This window comes from Anomaloglossus baeobatrachus, chromosome 1, assembly GCF_048569485.1.
Source record: "Anomaloglossus baeobatrachus isolate aAnoBae1 chromosome 1, aAnoBae1.hap1, whole genome shotgun sequence".
In the NCBI taxonomy this organism is placed as follows: domain Eukaryota; kingdom Metazoa; phylum Chordata; class Amphibia; order Anura; family Aromobatidae; genus Anomaloglossus; species Anomaloglossus baeobatrachus.
In genome coordinates, this window is record NC_134353.1 from 40,323,964 (window position 1) to 40,341,791 (window position 17,828).

A 17,828-nucleotide genomic window follows, 5' to 3' on the forward strand; every position below is an offset into this window, starting at 1 on the left:
AAGCTTCGTCCCACAGAAAGGAATCCAGAAAATTACAGTTCCTTCAAGCTGGAGTTCCTCGCTATTGTTTGGGCAGTGACTGAACGCTTCAAGCACTATCTGGCGTCGGCCAAGTTCACCATCTTCACGGACAACAATCCGTTGACACATCTGGCAACAGCCAAGCTAGGTGCGTTGGAGCAGCGATGGATGGCCCGGCTGTCTAACTTTGACTTTACCATCAAGTACCGGGCTGGCAAGAAGAATAACAATGCTGATGCGCTGTCCAGAATGCCTCACTTACCCGAGTCTGGAGAAGACCTGGATGAACTCGAAGAGATAGAGTTACCGGCTTTCCATCACCAAGGTGTTTCCCAGTGTGAGCATGCTGTAGGAGAGAAGCGCTCGAGCCAGCACGAGGTCTCGGTCAACCCATTACTCCACCATAATTGGGAAGAGACACAGAACGGTGACCCGGCCGTGCGATTGGTCAAAAAAAAGCTAGCACAAGCTGAGACCCATCTTGGCCCAGATGCTCTAGAAGAAGCCCAGCAGCTGTGGAAGGAGAGGGGACGACTGTTCACCTACCAAGGCAAGCTATGCAAGAGATATGTCAACTGGCGAACGAATGAACTCATCTGGCAGATAGTGGTCCCACAGAGGGATGCTCCAATGGTCCTAGCAGCTTACCATGATAAAGCAGGACACTTCGGGTGGAAGAAGTTGGAGACCCTACTCCGTGATCGGTTCTACTGGGTGCACATGAGAAAGACAGTCGAGAAGTGGTGCCGAGACTGTGGTCCGTGTAACCTGAGGCGGAAAGATGGTGCCAGCCAGAGGTCTCCCCTACAGCCAATTGTCACGAAGCAGCCCCTAGAGTTGGTGGCCCTGGACCACGTGAAGTTAACACCGAGCCGGTCAGGCTATGTTTACGCCCTCACCATTGTGGACCATTACTCTCGTTTCCTGGTAGTAGTGCCTGTGAAAGACCAGACAGCCAGAACAGCAGCTAGAGCATTTCAGGCATACTTTTGTCGACCTCACGGTTACCCTGAAAGGGTACTGACTGATCAAGGTCCTGCATTCGAGGCAGAAGTGTTCCAAGAGTTCTGTTACATGTACGGTTGTAAGAAAATCAGAACAACACCGTACCATCCCCAAACCAATGGATTGTGCGAGAAGATGAACCATGTGGTTATTGATATGCTCAAGACTCTACCGCTGGAAGAAAGAAACCAATGGCCAGAGAAGTTACCAGATCTGGTAGACCTGTATAACCATATCCCAGTAAATTCGACCAACTGCAGCCCTGCTTACCTGATGCGAGCAAGACCTGGCAAGTTACCTGTAGACTTGGAGATGGGAACTGTGTCACCTGAAGCAGTTCAAGAGATAGAAGATTGGGATACAGGGCGACAACAGCAGTACCGCAGAGTTCAGGAATGTGTAGAAAATAGCCTGTCCCAAGCAAGAACGAGACAAGAACAGAACTACAATCAAACGGCCTCAGCAACTCACTTAGCACCTGGAGAACAGGTCCTCAAGAAAAAGCGGAGGGCGCATAAATTAGATGATCAGTGGGAGAATGAACCCTACACCATTATTCCCTCCAACTTTGACAATAGTAAGGTATGCCTCATAAGCAAGGATGAAGGCAAGACCTATCAAACAGTTTCTATAGACCGCCTGAAAGCGTGCCCTGTGCGGTGCAAAATCCAAAAAGAAGTAGAAGAAACACAAGAAAGTCCCCAAATTCAAGAAAAGGAGGAAGAGATGATCCAAACAATCCTCGGAAAATTCCCCAAAACTTGGACCCGAATCAATAACGCCATAGTGGTACCAGTCTTGACGTTCCCACAGTTGGTCGAGCCGGGGACAGAAGAGGTTCCAGATCCACCTAAGGAACTGTCCGTCCCAACACCAGATGACACGCCAGCAGTAGAACAGGAGAATCAATCCCCTGCCAGTGGTGAACCTGTCGTACCCTTGGTGAATCTGAGACCCCGTAGGCAACCATCACGCATACCTGTCAGGGTTAGGCCTACCAGTAACACGGAGGGGGCAGACACTCCAAGTAGTCAGGGACAAACCCCAGAGCTACACCGGTCCCAATGCAGCACTCGGGGACAGCCCCCTCCGAGGTATAGAGAGTAAAAAGAAAAAGTACCTATTAGAATGTATATAGTTATGTGAAAATGTCTTGTATGTAATGTTTTGTTTTAGGTGATTAAGTAAATGGACAATTGGGCCACTGGACTATGGGTGGCCAACACTCTAGCTGTACATAGTTAGCACCAGTGTGCTCAGCACCCCTGAAGAAAAACCCGTCCGGCGTGCATAGAGTGGGGTCATCAATGCTCTGACGCACGCCCAGAGCCTACGTTGGGGGTTTTATTGTGGCGGGTCCCCCATGGAGCAGTGTAATGGACACCCGGCAGGGAGCCACACTGGACTCTTATAGTTGTTTAAGGTTGTAACATGTTATGTCTTGTTTTGTTTTCTTCAGTCCGGGAGAACTGAGTTTAACTAAGGGGGAGTGTGGCGCCCCAGGACCTGGTCGCCACAACAGCATTGCCCCTCCAAAGGGTTAATGCTGAGCCTGGAGGTAATTGGGAGGTCTATTGGCCAGTAAGTTTAACATCCAACGCAGTTCTCCCTCAGGCCAGCAGGGGGAGCTCTGAACCTGGAGTTCCAGGGAGCATTCCTTAAGTCTGGCCTGAGGGAGGAGTTAGTGTTCAGTCTGTAGGAGAAAGCAAAGAGTGCAGACGCAGAGTGTGCTGTCCTGTGGAACTGGGGCCTAGAACTGGAGCAGCTTGGCCCAGTGAAGCAGGAGGAGCAGAGAGGCACAGAAGAGACTCGGACATCGGAGTTTGTGGCCACCAGGGTCTAAAATACTCCCTGGTAGCCGAATCCGAAGGGCAGGAGAGCTGCAAGCACCTGGCCCATAAACAGCCCGAAGCTACAGCTGCATCATCAGGGCCCGGTGTGGACTCCAGCAGAGAAGCACCAGAGAGGGCATGTGCAGCCTACCACAGAGGGAAAGGGACGTACCACCGGTCCCAGCAGCAAGAGGGCCATTGCTAAATCCAGAGAGCAGGGTCCTATCACAGTAAGGAAAAGAACAGGAGTAGGCCTCATACTCATCTGGCCAAAACGACATCTCAGTTACTTCCAGGCCGGCCGGAGCCATCTACCACCTGTAATGGTCTCCCAGGACTAACCGTTTGTGAAGTAAAAGAGAAGGTAAAGAGACTGTTGTTTGTGCCTGTTTCTTTCATTGCCTGTCGGCCCTGCACCGTGTTATCCACACAACACCATAGACTCTCACGAGCACCAACAGTGTCCCCGGGGCACCGCTCCACCTGTGGGGAGCAGTACCACCATTGCTGCCATATCATCACCCCGGAGGCCTTACACAGCAGCGGCGGCTTAATAGCCGCATACCACAAGTGGCGTCACGAACACAAACCCCAAGTCACCAGCCATATTTAACTGACACCCACCAGGGCCACGGAGTCGGGCCCCGCCACCACTGACTACCCCCGGACTAGTCCGGCCCGGCACCGGGTGTCCCATAGCCCTGGGGTGGGCGAGTCACATCTGCTGACCACCGGCTCTGATGATAACCCATGGTCGCCTAGTGATTACGTCTTGGTAGCGCCAATGGGAGCAGGGTATGACGCTCTTCCCGCTGGCCCTTGTTAAATCCCACTGTCAGAGATTGACAGCGGGATTTAACTGGTTAACAGATCCATCGGCGGATGAAAGAGGTAATTGATAGCTGATCAGATCACCTGATGTGCTGGGAAAGATGCGGGCTTGATATGCAAGCCTGCATCAAGGGCAGGGACATAAGCATTCATGTAAATATACATAAAAGGTTGTGAAAGGGTTAAAAAAAAATTTAGATCACACACGGGTATTTGGAAGGAAAAGGCCGGACAGGGCGGATGACCAGACAACAGGCTACAGCAATGGTGGGACAGATTTTTTAACCCTTTTTATTGGTCCTATACAATACAGCAAAATGGCAGCCACCTGCCCATCATTGTGTTGAATTGCCACAGAGTAAATTGCCTAAACAAATTGAATTCAGGCGATTCTGAATTTTACGTAAAGCACGCCATGTTGGATACAGCCATACAAAACTGCTGCCCTCGCACGACTGACAGGAAGGAGGCGACGGTCATCAGTCACTTCTTACACTGCTGAGGTAAAATGAAAGATGAGCTCTGATTAGTTGCCATGGGCAACTGACAGCTTTATTGTGAGACAGTTGTAATGGCTGAGGCCCAATAAGCACCATCTTGCAGAAACCACACAAAGGAGATGAGGTCCGGGTATCATGGCCCAACCTGTATAACAGGGTCCCGATTCATTATCTCCTATTAATACAAAGTGTTACACAAACGCCAGATAAAAGACATTAAAATGGCTCTACAGGAATGATGAGCGGGCACTACTGTGCTCGGATGCTTGGTACTTGTAAGTTAACTGGTGATGAGCGGGCACTACCATGCTCAGGTGCCCTGTACTCATAACTAGTGAGGAGCGTGTACTACCATGCTCGGGTGCACGGTACTCGTAACTAGTGATGAGTGAGCACTACCATGCTCGGGTGCTCAGTACTCGTAACTAGTGATGAGTGGGCACTACCATGCTCGGGTGCTCAGTACTCGTAACTAGTGATGAGTGGGCACTACCATGCTCGGGTGCTCAGTACTCGTAACTAGTGATGAGTGGGCACTACCATGCTCGGGTGCTCAGTACTCGTAACTAGTGATGAGTGGGCACTACCATGCTCGGGTGCTCGGTACTCGTAACTAGTGATGAGTGAGCACTACCATGCTCGGGTGCTCAGTACTCGTAACTAGTGATGAGTGGGCACTACCATGCTCGGGTGCTCAGTACTCGTAACTAGTGATGAGTGAGCACTACCATGCTCGGGTGCTCAGTACTCGTAACTAGTGATGAGTGAGCACTACCATGCTTGGGTGCTCAGTACTGGTAACTAGTGATGAGCGGGCACTACCATGCTCGGGTGCTCAGTACTGGTAACTAGTGATGAGTGGGCACTACCATGCTCGGGTGCTCGGTACTCGTAACTAGTGATGAGTGAGCACTACCATGCTCGGGTGCTCAGTACTCGTAACTAGTGATGAGTGGGCACTACCATGCTCGGGTGCTCAGTACTCGTAACTAGTGATGAGTGAGCACTACCATGCTCGGGTGCTCAGTACTCGTAACTAGTGATGAGTGGGCACTACCATGCTCGGGTGCTCGGTACTCGTAACTAGTAATGAGTGAGCACTACCATGCTCAGTTGCTCAGTACTCGTAACTAGTTGTGCCGCCCCTGCAGCGGTCGAACCGCTCGGACCCGGGGTCTTCTGTGGCTCGAGGGTCTCTGGACCCGGGGGCTTGCGGCCACTTCAAATAAAAAGGGGGTATTTACAGGGGATAAGAGTTTGTGATGCCACTCGTGGATCGCGGTAAGGGGAGTACCGCTGCTGCCAATGGGAGTACCTGGGGAAGATGAAGTGGGGCAGCCAGATGACACTCCCTCCATGGGTAGGGGAGGCCCTGGGACTCTGGATGGAGAAGATGCTGGGGAGCGTGGTGCAGGTGGGAAGCAGGGAGAGGACAGCATACTCACTCAGGCAGTGTTGGTGATGAAGCGACCGCAAAGCAACAAGGTAAACCAAGTCTCTGGGTGCCGCTGCCCTCTTGGGGAAGCTCGTCCGGGTATCTGTCCCCTACAGTACTGCCGGGGGATCCGGAGCCTGCCTCCATGCACAAATTAGAAGTGTTCTGGTGGCCCGTTGGCTTAAAGCTGTCCGGGCCCCGCTCCCTACTTGTTGGTAGTCGAGCTGTGCTCTCAAGGGCTCACGTTTGGGATTTCTGTGGGCTGCATGGGTTGGAAAGCCCTATCCCCCTCGTTGCGCTAGTGCCCCTGATCTCTGAGCTGCTTGGGGACAGTCCATAAAGTCACTTTCCTCCACAGGTTAATTGCCGGGTTGCCTGAAGCTACTCCCCGACCTAGAGTCCAGTACCCCGCTGTGCTTTCGGTCCCGGACCAGTTATTAGACTCGAGCTGCTAACCGTCCTCCAAGACCAGGTCTAGGCAGTTGTCGCGGGCGGAGGAGGGGACGCTGCCCTCTCCCACTGCTCAGGGTCCGGCTGCCGCTGCTGCTCGGTGGCTCGAGCGATGGGCCGGATCCCGGGGACTCGAGCGGCGCTCCTCGCCCGTGAGTGAAAAGGGGATTGGTTTTGGGGATTTATTGTCCGTGACGCCTCCCACAGTTGTGGTGATTGTGTGGACACCACCGCTGCTCTGTATGGGGATCCCGGGAGCGGTGACAGGGAGCAGCTTTGTTGTTATTTCTCCCCTCCGTGGGTAGGGGGTTGGTTGTCCCGGGGCCCGGTGATGGGGTAGGGGTGGATGCCAGGCTGGTGCGGGGCCTGGTGAGGTGCAGGGTCGCGGGGGCAGCGCTGTGCCGCACGGCACGGTGGTACTCACTCAGCCTGAGACATTGACACAGTTCTCGGTAAAACACACGGCTGGAAAGACGGTTCCCTTGGACAGCTGCTGTTGCTTTTTCCCCGGTAGGTGACGGTGACTGTCCCTTTTCCTGCACCTAAGTTCAATGTTGGTAGCGATGGATTCCCACCGGTTACCCGCTCCCCGACTTGGATATGGGCCAGAGGAGCCCCTCTTTGCCCGCAGGCGCTGGCCCTGAGAAACTGGTGCCTTGGCTGTGGCGGTGTCTCTCCTTCACGGTTGGACTGTTGCCTTCAATCGGGACTTAGTTGTTTGGAGACCCGGAGGTCCCCTTCACTGACGGATTTGGCAAATTCACGGCGACTCCTAGCCTTGCCGGGATCCAAAAGGCCCCTGCCAATGGTGCTGGCCTCACTTTGTGTACCGCTCCGGTACCGCCGGGCCACCACCCGTCCACGGTCCTTTCGGCAATTCAGATCAGCCTCCACTGCAGACGGTCACCGCCATCTGCTAACCTTGCTGTCTCAGTCCGCGGCACACACCCGGACCAACTTCAGGCTTTCCAAACTGTCACTTTCTCCTTCACTTCAACTCCTCTCACTTGCTCCTCTACCACTTCCTTCTCACTACCAACTCCATCTCCCTTCAACTCTCAAACTCATCTGCCTGGTTTTCCCGCCTCCAGGACTGTGAACTCCTCGGTGGGCGGAGCCAACCACCTGGCCCACCCCCTGGTGTGGACATCAGACCCTGGAGGAAGGCAACAAGGATTTCTGGTTTAGCTTAGGTGTACCTAACCGGGGTGTAGGGTGTGTGATGTCATTACCTGTGACCCCTGGCTTGCCCAGGGCGTCACACACTCAGCCTCAATACCCTGTGACCGGGTCTCCAACTCATCAGGGCCCAGACCACCGTCTGCGACCCAACCTCTAACACCCAGGGAGCCACACACTCCCCTAGCTCCTCACTCATCGAGGGCTAACATTGTTCTGTTTTCTACTTCTCTCCCACCAGTCTGCCTGACCCCTAGGTGGGCGGCCCTATTCCAGCTCAGCAGCCCACTTGTGTGTCTGAATAGGGTGTGGTGTGAGGTGTGGTTGGGATTTGGATGCGGATGGAGGCATTACCATAGGTTGGGAACCCAGAACCATGGGGGGTTGAGCCCTGCACTAAAGAATAGAAAGTGCAGCACCCTGTGGCGCCCTGACTAGTCCAGAGGCGTCACATTCCCCCTTAGTTAAACGTAGCTCATCTCCGATCTACAGGACATCCAGAGGTTTATTTTTGTTTAACTGAAAAAGAGAATAACATTTTTAATTCTCATCCCGCATAGGGGAGGCACATTACTTAAACGTTACATAACCAAAAACTCTTAGGGTTCATTTTTATTATAAGAACCATGGGAACGCTACTGGTTGTAGCGGTAGCCGGTGGCTCAGCCTACTCTTCTGCAGCCCCTTCCTGCAACATTCCATTCCCATTGTCCCTCTCCCTTCAACTCGCCACCCAAACAACCTGTAACCCACCGCTTCCTACTTGGGGTCCGTGATGGGGTTGAAGTCCTGGAGGTATACAAGACGACTCTGGTGGGCGCACAAGGCGCAACTATGTAGAATAGCACAAGTTCGTTTTGGCTGCTGCCAGTCCCGCAGCCATGGTCCATATTGATTAGCACAAAGTAGAACAGTGTCCTTGCACTAGGTCCAAACTGCAAATTCGATGAGGTACTTGTTTGATTTGAGGCAATTTAATCAATATTTTCCATTAAACACTTTCATTAGCAACATTGCATCAACACATTAGCAGCATGAAAACTTTTAACTTTAAAACCTTTACTTTTAGAGTAGCCAGGTTCCACTACCATCACAACCCATAATTTACTGCAGAGGCTAGCATGGCTTTCCCATCTAGGAGGACAAGCCTCTTTACTTCCAGGGTATACCAGCCCCGCTCTCCACAATGCCGGCAGTAGGAGACCACCTCTCCCAGCTCCAGGTTCCGACCTGGGTGCCCTCTAGGGAGGTGCTTCTCCACATCCCTCCGAGAAACGAACACACTCCAGCCATGAGGCCCGCTTCCGTAATGAACCCCCATCTCTTAATGGGGTCAAAGCACTCAACCAGGCCACGATAACGCGGCACTCTGACCCGGTAGGTAGCTTTTCTCAGATGGTCCTTTTCTCGGTTAGTGCGGGCAGCACTCTCCTGTCGTCGCTGTTCTCAGGTAGTCATCTCCAGGTGTAGCTTTTTCTGTTGTCTTTCCCAGTAGGGGGCGTCAGCGACCGGCCTCACCTCCTCTACAGGAACTGGTTCCAAGTAGACTCCTACAGCCCCGGCAGCCACCGGGATGCCGCACAGCGGCGGAACCGGCATCTTTTCAGGCTCCGCCTCTGCTGTGATGGGTACAGAAACCGACTGCTTCGCAGCCAGGGTTGCATAGTCTGGGTGCTCCCTACTGAGGTACGGGCCTGGTGATGCGGCCGGGTCTGGTCAGGCCGGTGCTGGAATGAGCTGTGTCGCAGCCTCTTCTGATAAGGCCAGGGGGTTTGCAGCCTGCATTTCATTGACAGGGACTGGAGGTTCCGGTGCCGATGTTGGGGGTAGCAGCACGGTGTCCACCGAGGGCAAGGGTGACGGTGGCTAGATGCTTGCGATGGTCGGGGGCAGACCGGATCCCGTTGCCGGGTAGGCCAGGTCAACCGGGACTGGGTAGCTGCTTACCCGCTCCTCTCGTGGGACCTCCATCTCACGGGCCCGCACCACCACAGCCAAACTCCTCATCTCTTCCCTCCAATGGTCCAGGATGTATAGAAACTGTGTCCGCATCCTCCTGCAGAGCTGATCGGTCTCTTGCTCTATCCATGTCGAGGTCCCAGAATCAGCGCACTCCAGTGACGAGTCCCTTGCTGCTGCCATCTTGCCTCTGCAGTGTTCAGGAACTTTATGGGCAGAGTCCTGGCATCTGAGGTCGCAGTGTGCAGTCATATTAGAAAATGTGACCTAGCACTGAGTCAACAGGGACAGACTGACAGAGTCACCAGCTGAAGTGGTGACATCACTGAGTTCACCTGACATCACAGCTGTGGTTCCCACAGTGAACTGACCTGAGGTGAACTTATTGAACTCAGTGACATCTCCTCAGTTTAAGTCATGGATTACAGTCTAAGGCTAGGTCCACACATTAAGTATTTGGTTGCAGACATTTCTGCACTAAATCTGCATATCCTGTCAGAAAAACGCACCGAAACTGCATCAAAAACACATGCGGTTTTGGAGCTTTTTTTGCCAGGAGATACAGATTTGATGCAGAAATGTCTGCAACCAAACAGTCAATGTGCACATATTGCCTAATTTGGTAATCTGGCATTGAGTTCACTGAGTTTACCTGAGGTACACCAGCTGTGACCTCAGGTGAACTGACCTTTACTGAACCCATTGAATTCAGTGACCTCACCTCAGATGAAGTCATCAAATTCAATGCCAGATTACTGGATTAGGCTATGTCCGAACGTTGGGTGTTTGGTTGCAGACATTTCTGCACCAAATCTGCATCTCCTGGTGAAAAAAGGCACCAAAAACACAATACATATTTTCAGTGCATTTTTCTGCCAGGAGATGTAGATTTGGTGCAGAAATGTCTGAAACCAAATACTAAATGTGCACAGATTGCCTAATCCGAGGAAACCTCAGCTGTGACCTTAGGTGAACTCATTGAACTCAATTCCAGATTACTGGATTAGGTAATGTGTGCACATTGAGTATATGGGTGCAGATATTTCTGCACCAAATCTGCATCTCCTGGGGAAAAAAGCCACACCAAAACTGCTTTGTTTCGGTGAGTTTTTCTGCAAGGACATTTAGATTTGATACAGAAACGTCTGCAAGCAAATGCTCAATATGCACACCTTGTCTAATCCTGTAATCTGGCATTTAGTTCAATGACTTCACCTGAGGTGAGGTTACTGAGTTTAATGAGTTCACCAGAGGTCAGTTCACCTGAGTTCACAGCTGGGGTACTGTAGAAACCCTAGCTGTGATGTCACGTGCACTTAGTGACATCACAGCTCTCACAGCTGTTGCTTCTTCAGTTTGTCCCTGATGCTGCAATAATCAGTCACATTTTGTAATGTCACCGCTTACTGTAACCTCAGGATATAACAGAGACAGGATCATTGTGGGACCTCGTTTGGATTATGTGAGACCTGAAGAGATATATTGGGGGTTAATAAGTTAGAGAAATAGGGTGGGGTTTTGTTGTTTTGTTTTTTTGTTTAATAAAGGATTTTTCTTTGTGTTTTGTCTTTATTTCTTTATACTTACACAATTAGTAATGTGGGTATCTCATAGAGACCTCCACATTACTTACCTTGAGTTTGATGACAGCTGTGATTTTTTGACAAATCACAGCTGTCAGTAACCCCTTATATTACCCTGATTGCCACCACACCAGGGCAATAGGGATGAGCTGGGTAAAGTGCCAGGATTGGTGCATCTAATGGATGTACCAATTTTGGGGTGGCTGCAGGATGCTATTTTTAGGCTGGGGAGGGCCCAATAACCACGGGCCTTACCAGTCTAAGAATACTATCCCCCAGCTTTCTGATTTATTTTGGATGGGTATCTAAACTGGTGGGGACTGCATTTTTTTTAAATTATATATTTAAATAGTTTTTTTAAAAAAATGCAAGTAGTCCCTCGTATTTTGATACACAGCCAAGATAGTGCACACAGCTGGGAGCTACAGCCTATAGCTGTCTGTTTTATCTACTCTAGGTATCAAAATACTGTGGACCTTTTACCATATTTCCCAATTGTTTAATTATTTTTACTCTTCACTTTTGGGACTCAGACAGCTAGTGTGAGAACAACCAATCACAGGTGCCAGCAGAGAAGGTGGGTGGGGGAAACAGAACTGCAACTAGTCACAGACACTGTTACAGAGAGTGGGCGGGGGAAGCAGTGCATATTCATGAACTTTAATGATCAGACCAGGAAGTAGTGTGACAGCGGTGGAGAAACTCAGTAAGTATTATTATTCTGCTTTACTCAACATACTACTCTGACAACATTATTCCCAGAAACCAAATGGGAGTCAGAAGTACATCTAGGCCTCCTACTCATGCCAGGGCCGTCACTAAGAATTTCAGGGCCCCATGCTGGCAAAATCTTTCAAACCACCTTGAGACTTCGCTCCCAGGCTCCACCCCAGCTTCGCCTCCACTACTCAAACCTTCCACAGTCTCACGGCCGCTGTTGGAAAAACGTGTATGTGTATATATCTATTTATCTATCTAGATATACAGTGCCTTGCAAAAGTATTCGGCCCCCTTGAATTTTTCAACCTCTTCCCACATTTCAGGCTGCAAACATAAAGATAAAAATTTTAATGTTATGGTGAAGAATCAACAACAAGTGGGACACAATTGTGAAGTTGAACAAAATTTATTGCTTATTTTTAACTTTTATAAAAACTAAAAAACTGAAAATTGGGGCGTGCAATAATATTCATCCCCTTTACTTTCAGTCCAGCAAACTCACTCCAGAAGTTCATTGAGGATCTCTGAATGATCCAATGTTGTCCTAAATGACTGATGATGATAAATATAATCCCCTGTGTGTAATCAAGTCTCCGTATAATGCCCCTGCTCTGTGATAGTCTCAGTGTTCTGTGTAAAGTGCAGAGAGCATCATGAAGACCAAGGAACACAACAGACAGGAACGTGATACTGTTGTGGAGAAGTTTAAAGCTGGATTTGGTTACAAAAAGATTTCCACAACTTTTAACATCCCAAGGAGCACTGTGCGATCATATTGAAATGGAAGGAGAATCATACCACTGCAAATCTACCAAGACCCGGCCGTCCATCCAAACTTTCATCTCAAACAAGGAGAAGACTGATCAGAGATGCAGCCAAGAGGCCCATGATCCCTCTGGATGAACTGCAGAGATCTACAGCTGAGGTGGGAGAGTCTGTCCATAGGACAACAATCAGTCGTACACTACACAAATCTGGCCTTTATGGAAGAGTGGCAAGAAGAAAGCCATTTCTCAAAGATATCCATAAAAAGTGTTGTTTAAAGTTTGCCACAAGCCACCTGGGAGACACCAAACATGTGGAAGAAGGTGCTCTGGTCAGATGAAACCAAAATAGAACTATTTAGGCACAATGCCAAATGATATGTTTGGCATAAAAGCAACACAGCTCATCACCCTGAACACACCATCCCTACTGTCAAACATGGTGGTGGCAACATCATGGTTTGGGCCTGCTTTTCTTCAGCAGGGACAGGGAAGATGGTTAAAATTGATGGAGAAATGGATGGAGTCAAATACAGGACCATTCTTGAAGAAAAGCTGTTGGAGTCTGCAAAAGACCTGAGACTGGGACGGAGATTTGTCTTCCAACAAGACAATGATCCCAAACATAAAGCAAAATCTACAATGGAATGGTTCACAAATAAACGTATCCAGGTGTTAGAATGGCCAAGTCACAGTCCAGACCTGAACCCAATCGAGACTCTGTGGAAAGAGCTGAAAACTGCTGTTCACAAACGCCTCCATCCAACCTCACTCAGCTCCAGCTGTTTACAAAGGAAGAATGGGCAAGAATTTCAGTCTCTCCATGTGCAAAACCGATAGACACATACCCCAAGCGACTTGTGCTGTAATTGCAGCAAAAGGGGGCACTACAAAGTATTAACTTAAAGGGGATGAATAATATTGCACGCCCCAATTTTCAGCTATTTATTTTTTTAAAAAAGTTTAAAATAAGCAATACATTTCGTTCAACTTCACAATTGTGTCCCACTTGTTGTTGATTTGTCGCGGGCGGGGAGGAGGGTGTCAGCACTGCGCTCACCCCTCTGCTCGGGTCCGGCTGCTGGTGCTCAGTGGTGGCTCGAGCGGTGGGCCGGATCCCGGGGGTCTCGAGCGGCGCTCCTCGCCCGTGAGTGAAAGGGGATTGGGTTTTGGATATAGTTTATTGTCCGTGACGCCACCCACGGTTGTGGTGATTTGTTGACACCACCGCTGCTCTGTATGGGGATCCCGGGAATGATGGTATGGAGCAGCAAGTTGTTGTGTTGCCCCTTCGTGGGTAGGGGTTGATGATCCCGGGGCCCAGTGATGAGGTGGGAGATGCAGGGCTTGGTGGGCGCAGGGACGCGGGGGCAGCGCTGTGCCTTGCGGCACTGTGGTACTCACTCAGCCTGACACGATGACACAGTTCTCGGTAAAACACACGGCTGGAAAGACGGTTCCCACGGACGGCTGCACTTGCTTTTCCCCAGTAGTTGACGGTGACAGTCCCTTTGTCCTGCACCTAAGATGGTTGTGGTTGCGATGGGTTCCCACCGGTAACCCGCTCCCCGGCTTGGATATGGGCCGGAGGAGCCCTACTTTGCCCGCAGGCGCTGGCCCTGAGAAACTGGTGCCCTGGCGGTGGCGGTGTCTCTCCGTTATGGTCGGACTGTTGCCTTCTATCGGGACTTGGTTGTTGGGAGACAGTCGTCCCCTTCACTGACGGATTTGGCAAATTATGGCGACTCCTAGCCTTGCCGGGATCCGAAAGGCCCCTGCCCTGGTGCTGACTGTTCCTTGTACACTGCTCCAGACCGCCGGGCCACCACCCGTCCGCGGTCCTTCCAGTAACCTCCGAGCAGTCACCCCTGCGGACAATCACCGCCGTCTGCTGACCTTGCTGTCTCTCAGCCCGGGGCACACACCCGGACCAACTTCAGGCTTTACAAAACTGTCACTTTTCACTTTACTTCAGCTTTTCTCCTAAGCTCCTCTACCACTTCACTTCCTTCTACTTTCACTGCCCTAGCTGGACTGCCTGGTTTTCCCGCCTCCAGAGCTGTGAACTCCTCGGTGGGCGGAGCCAACCGCCTGGCCCACCCCCTGGTGTGAACACCAGCTCCTGGAGGAAGGCAACAAGGATTTTTGGGTTAGCTTTGGTGTTCCTAACTGGGGTGTAGGGTGTGGTGGTGTAATGACCTGTGACCCCTGGCTTGCCCAGGGCGTCACAGATTCTTCACCATAACATTAAAATTTTATCTTTATGTTTGAAGCCTGAAATGTGGGAATAGGTTGAAAAATTCAAAGGGGCTGAATACTTTTGCAAGGCACTGTATATGTAGATATATTGATTTATACACACAGGTATGTCCAAAACCGCCCCTCTCCATATCTCTCCCACACTGACCCTATGTATAATATTCCCCCCACACACCCTGCCCCTCTGTATAATATACCCCCACACAATGCCCCTCTGTATAATATCTCTCCCCCACACACTGCCTCTCTGTATATTATCCCCTCCACAAACACACTGCTCCTCTGTATAATATCCCCCCAAAAACACTACGCCTCTGAATAATATCCCACACACACACACTGCCCCTCTGTATTAAATCCCCAACACACTGCCCCTCTGTACAATATCCCACTCACACACTGCCACTCTGTATAATATCCCCCACACACTACTCCTTTGTGTAATATTCACCCATAAACACCACACACTGTCCCCTGTATAATATACCTCACATATGCTGCCACTCTGTATACTATCATCCCACACAAGCTTCCGATCTTTATAATGTCCTCCCAAACACTGACCCGCTTTTTATCACCCCAGACACTACCCCTCTCTATACTATCTCCCCACACAAACACTGCCCCTCTGTATAATATCCTCCTGGTATATATATCCTCCTCCTAGTATATATGTCCCCTTCCAGGTATATATGTCCCCATCCTGGGCTCTTTCTGGTATGTATGTCCCTCTTGTCACATATATAATAATAATAATAATAATAATAAATAATAATCTTTATTTCTGCAGCGCTTTACAATTCAGGAAGATCATATACAAACAAGTAATAGTTATAGAAAATACAATATTTAGAGGGAATAAAAAAAAAGACAACCCTGCTCGTGAGAGCTTACAATCTACAATATATATATGTCCCCATCCTGCGCTCCTCCTGGTATATAAGTCCACATCCGGGTTTATTTGTCCGCATCCTGGTATATATGTTCAATCCTGTGCCCCTCCTGCTATGTATATCCCTCTCCGGGGCACAGTCTGGTATATATGTTTCCATCCTGGTTTCTGTCCCTTTCCTGGTATATATCTCCTCCTGGTATATATGTCCCTTTCCAGTGCTCCTCCTGATATATATAGCCCTTTCTTGGGCACATTGTGGTATATATGTCCATATCCTGGTTTATTTGTCCCCATCCTGGTATATATGTCCCATCCTGGGGCCCTCCTGGTATATATATATCCCTATCCTGGGCAGATTCTGGTATATATGTCCCCATCCTGGTTTATATCCCCTTCCTAATATATTTGTCCGTCTCCTAGTTTATATAGCCCTCCCCTGGGCACATTCTAGTATATATGTCCCCATCCTGGTTTCTGTCCTCTTCCTTGTATATTTGTCTTTCTCCTGGTATATATGTCTACCTCCTGATTTATTTGTCCCCATCCTGGTATATATGTCCCATCCTGGGGCCCTCCTGGTATTTATATTCACCTCCTGGGCACATTCTGGTATATATGTCCCCTTCTTGGTCTATATGTCCCCCTCCCAGGTCTCTTCTGGTATATTTTTGTGCCGCAAAAAGAAAAAATATCAAAAACATTTTACTCATCCTCAGTGGCTTCCACGTCACGGGACATCCTCTGAGCCACAATGCCCTTCAGCTGGATGTGCGCCCTCTGACGCACATTCCAGCTGAAACAAAGCAGGGACTGTGGTCGGTGGGCCCCCACCACACCCAGCAATCATCCTGCTCCTCTCTTCAGCTCACCAAGTGCTTACCTGTTGTCATCAGTTGACACATCACCACTTTCGCGGTTCTGTTACCTGTAGCAGTGTGATGAGGTCGCAGAGTGATGACCTCATCACGCTGCTGCATGCTGGGCTGTGGGATGATGCACCAGTGCCCTGCTCTGCTCACTGACCTTGCCAGCAGCACATGAGTAATTTTCATGCACATGTGCTGCCCCTGAAGTGCTGGTTCGCATGCACATTAGCCAGTATAGTGGCCAAAGTGACACGGCCGGGGCCCTCTGCTGCGGCTGTGACTGGGGCCTGGTGAAGAGGGGGGCCCAGTTCGGCCCGGAACTTAATAAAGCTAAGTAATTACATCGGGCCCCCCTCTTCACCGGGCCCCATACACCAGTCATGGTTATCATGCTCTGATTGCAGCATTTTTACAGCCCCTAGACCTACTTCCAAGGTCCGCCAGAAAATTATTCCAGTTTCCCATTGACCTGCATTAGGTTCGTTATTCAATACGAATACACGAATGATGGAAAATAGAATCCAAACCCAAATATTTGACTATTTGCCCATCTCTATTTATGATTTTTATCATGTTGATGATATTCTATAGCATTATTACTGAGCTAACTGTACGGATTCTATGGTGTTACTTCATTGCTCCATGGTGCTTATAGTTAGCAACTCTACGGTATAGTTACTTGTACACTATATGACGGTACAGCACATGGCTTTCAGTTTAATGTTGGAAATTTGGAATTTCGTGTTACTCATGTATATTCACTCTGAAAGATTCAATGTATGATCTGTATGAATTCCATATTGTATTGTATTGTATTGTATGTGCTGCTACATATAATTCCATATGGACGGTTGGCAGCTTTATTCGTTCCTGCTCGTTCTTGTATGTACCCCGCTCAAGGTCTGGCTTTGTACTTTTGTTATTTACCATCTATAATATGAATTGTAGGTTCAAGGTTAGATAGATGCCACACAAAGACCCCGGCACACGTGTATTATGGAGGCATCCTGTCCTATTGTCATCTCCTCCATGAGGCTGTCATCAGTAACGGGGATAGCGGTACAGAGAGAACAGCCTCGCTGCCCACCCGCTGTCATCAGGCTGCCCTCCAAATTCATCACAACTATTTTTCTGTGTATTTAAACCCAGAACAATGCAGAATGTCTTTTTTTATACACCATTATTGAATCTTTCAGATACTTAATGCCAATGTCTCTTTTTCACAAGTCCGGGTTATGGTGTCCTTAAACGCAATAGAAACATAAGTGGCCGAGATCCTTGTTTGCACATCATCTGAATTGCTAGGACTGTGTCCTGCTTGTAGAATTCAAGGTCTTGAATTATTATTATCTTAAAGGAAAAATGGCAGATAACGGTGTGAGTTAGCAGCCTGAAAAATACTGCCATACAGTGCACATATAATAATACTGCACACCGTCAAAAATTCTCAAAAAGGACCATGTGAAAAGCAGAACCCACTGGTATCATCTAAATTCTGAGGCTATATTACAGTTGTGTGAAGATATTTT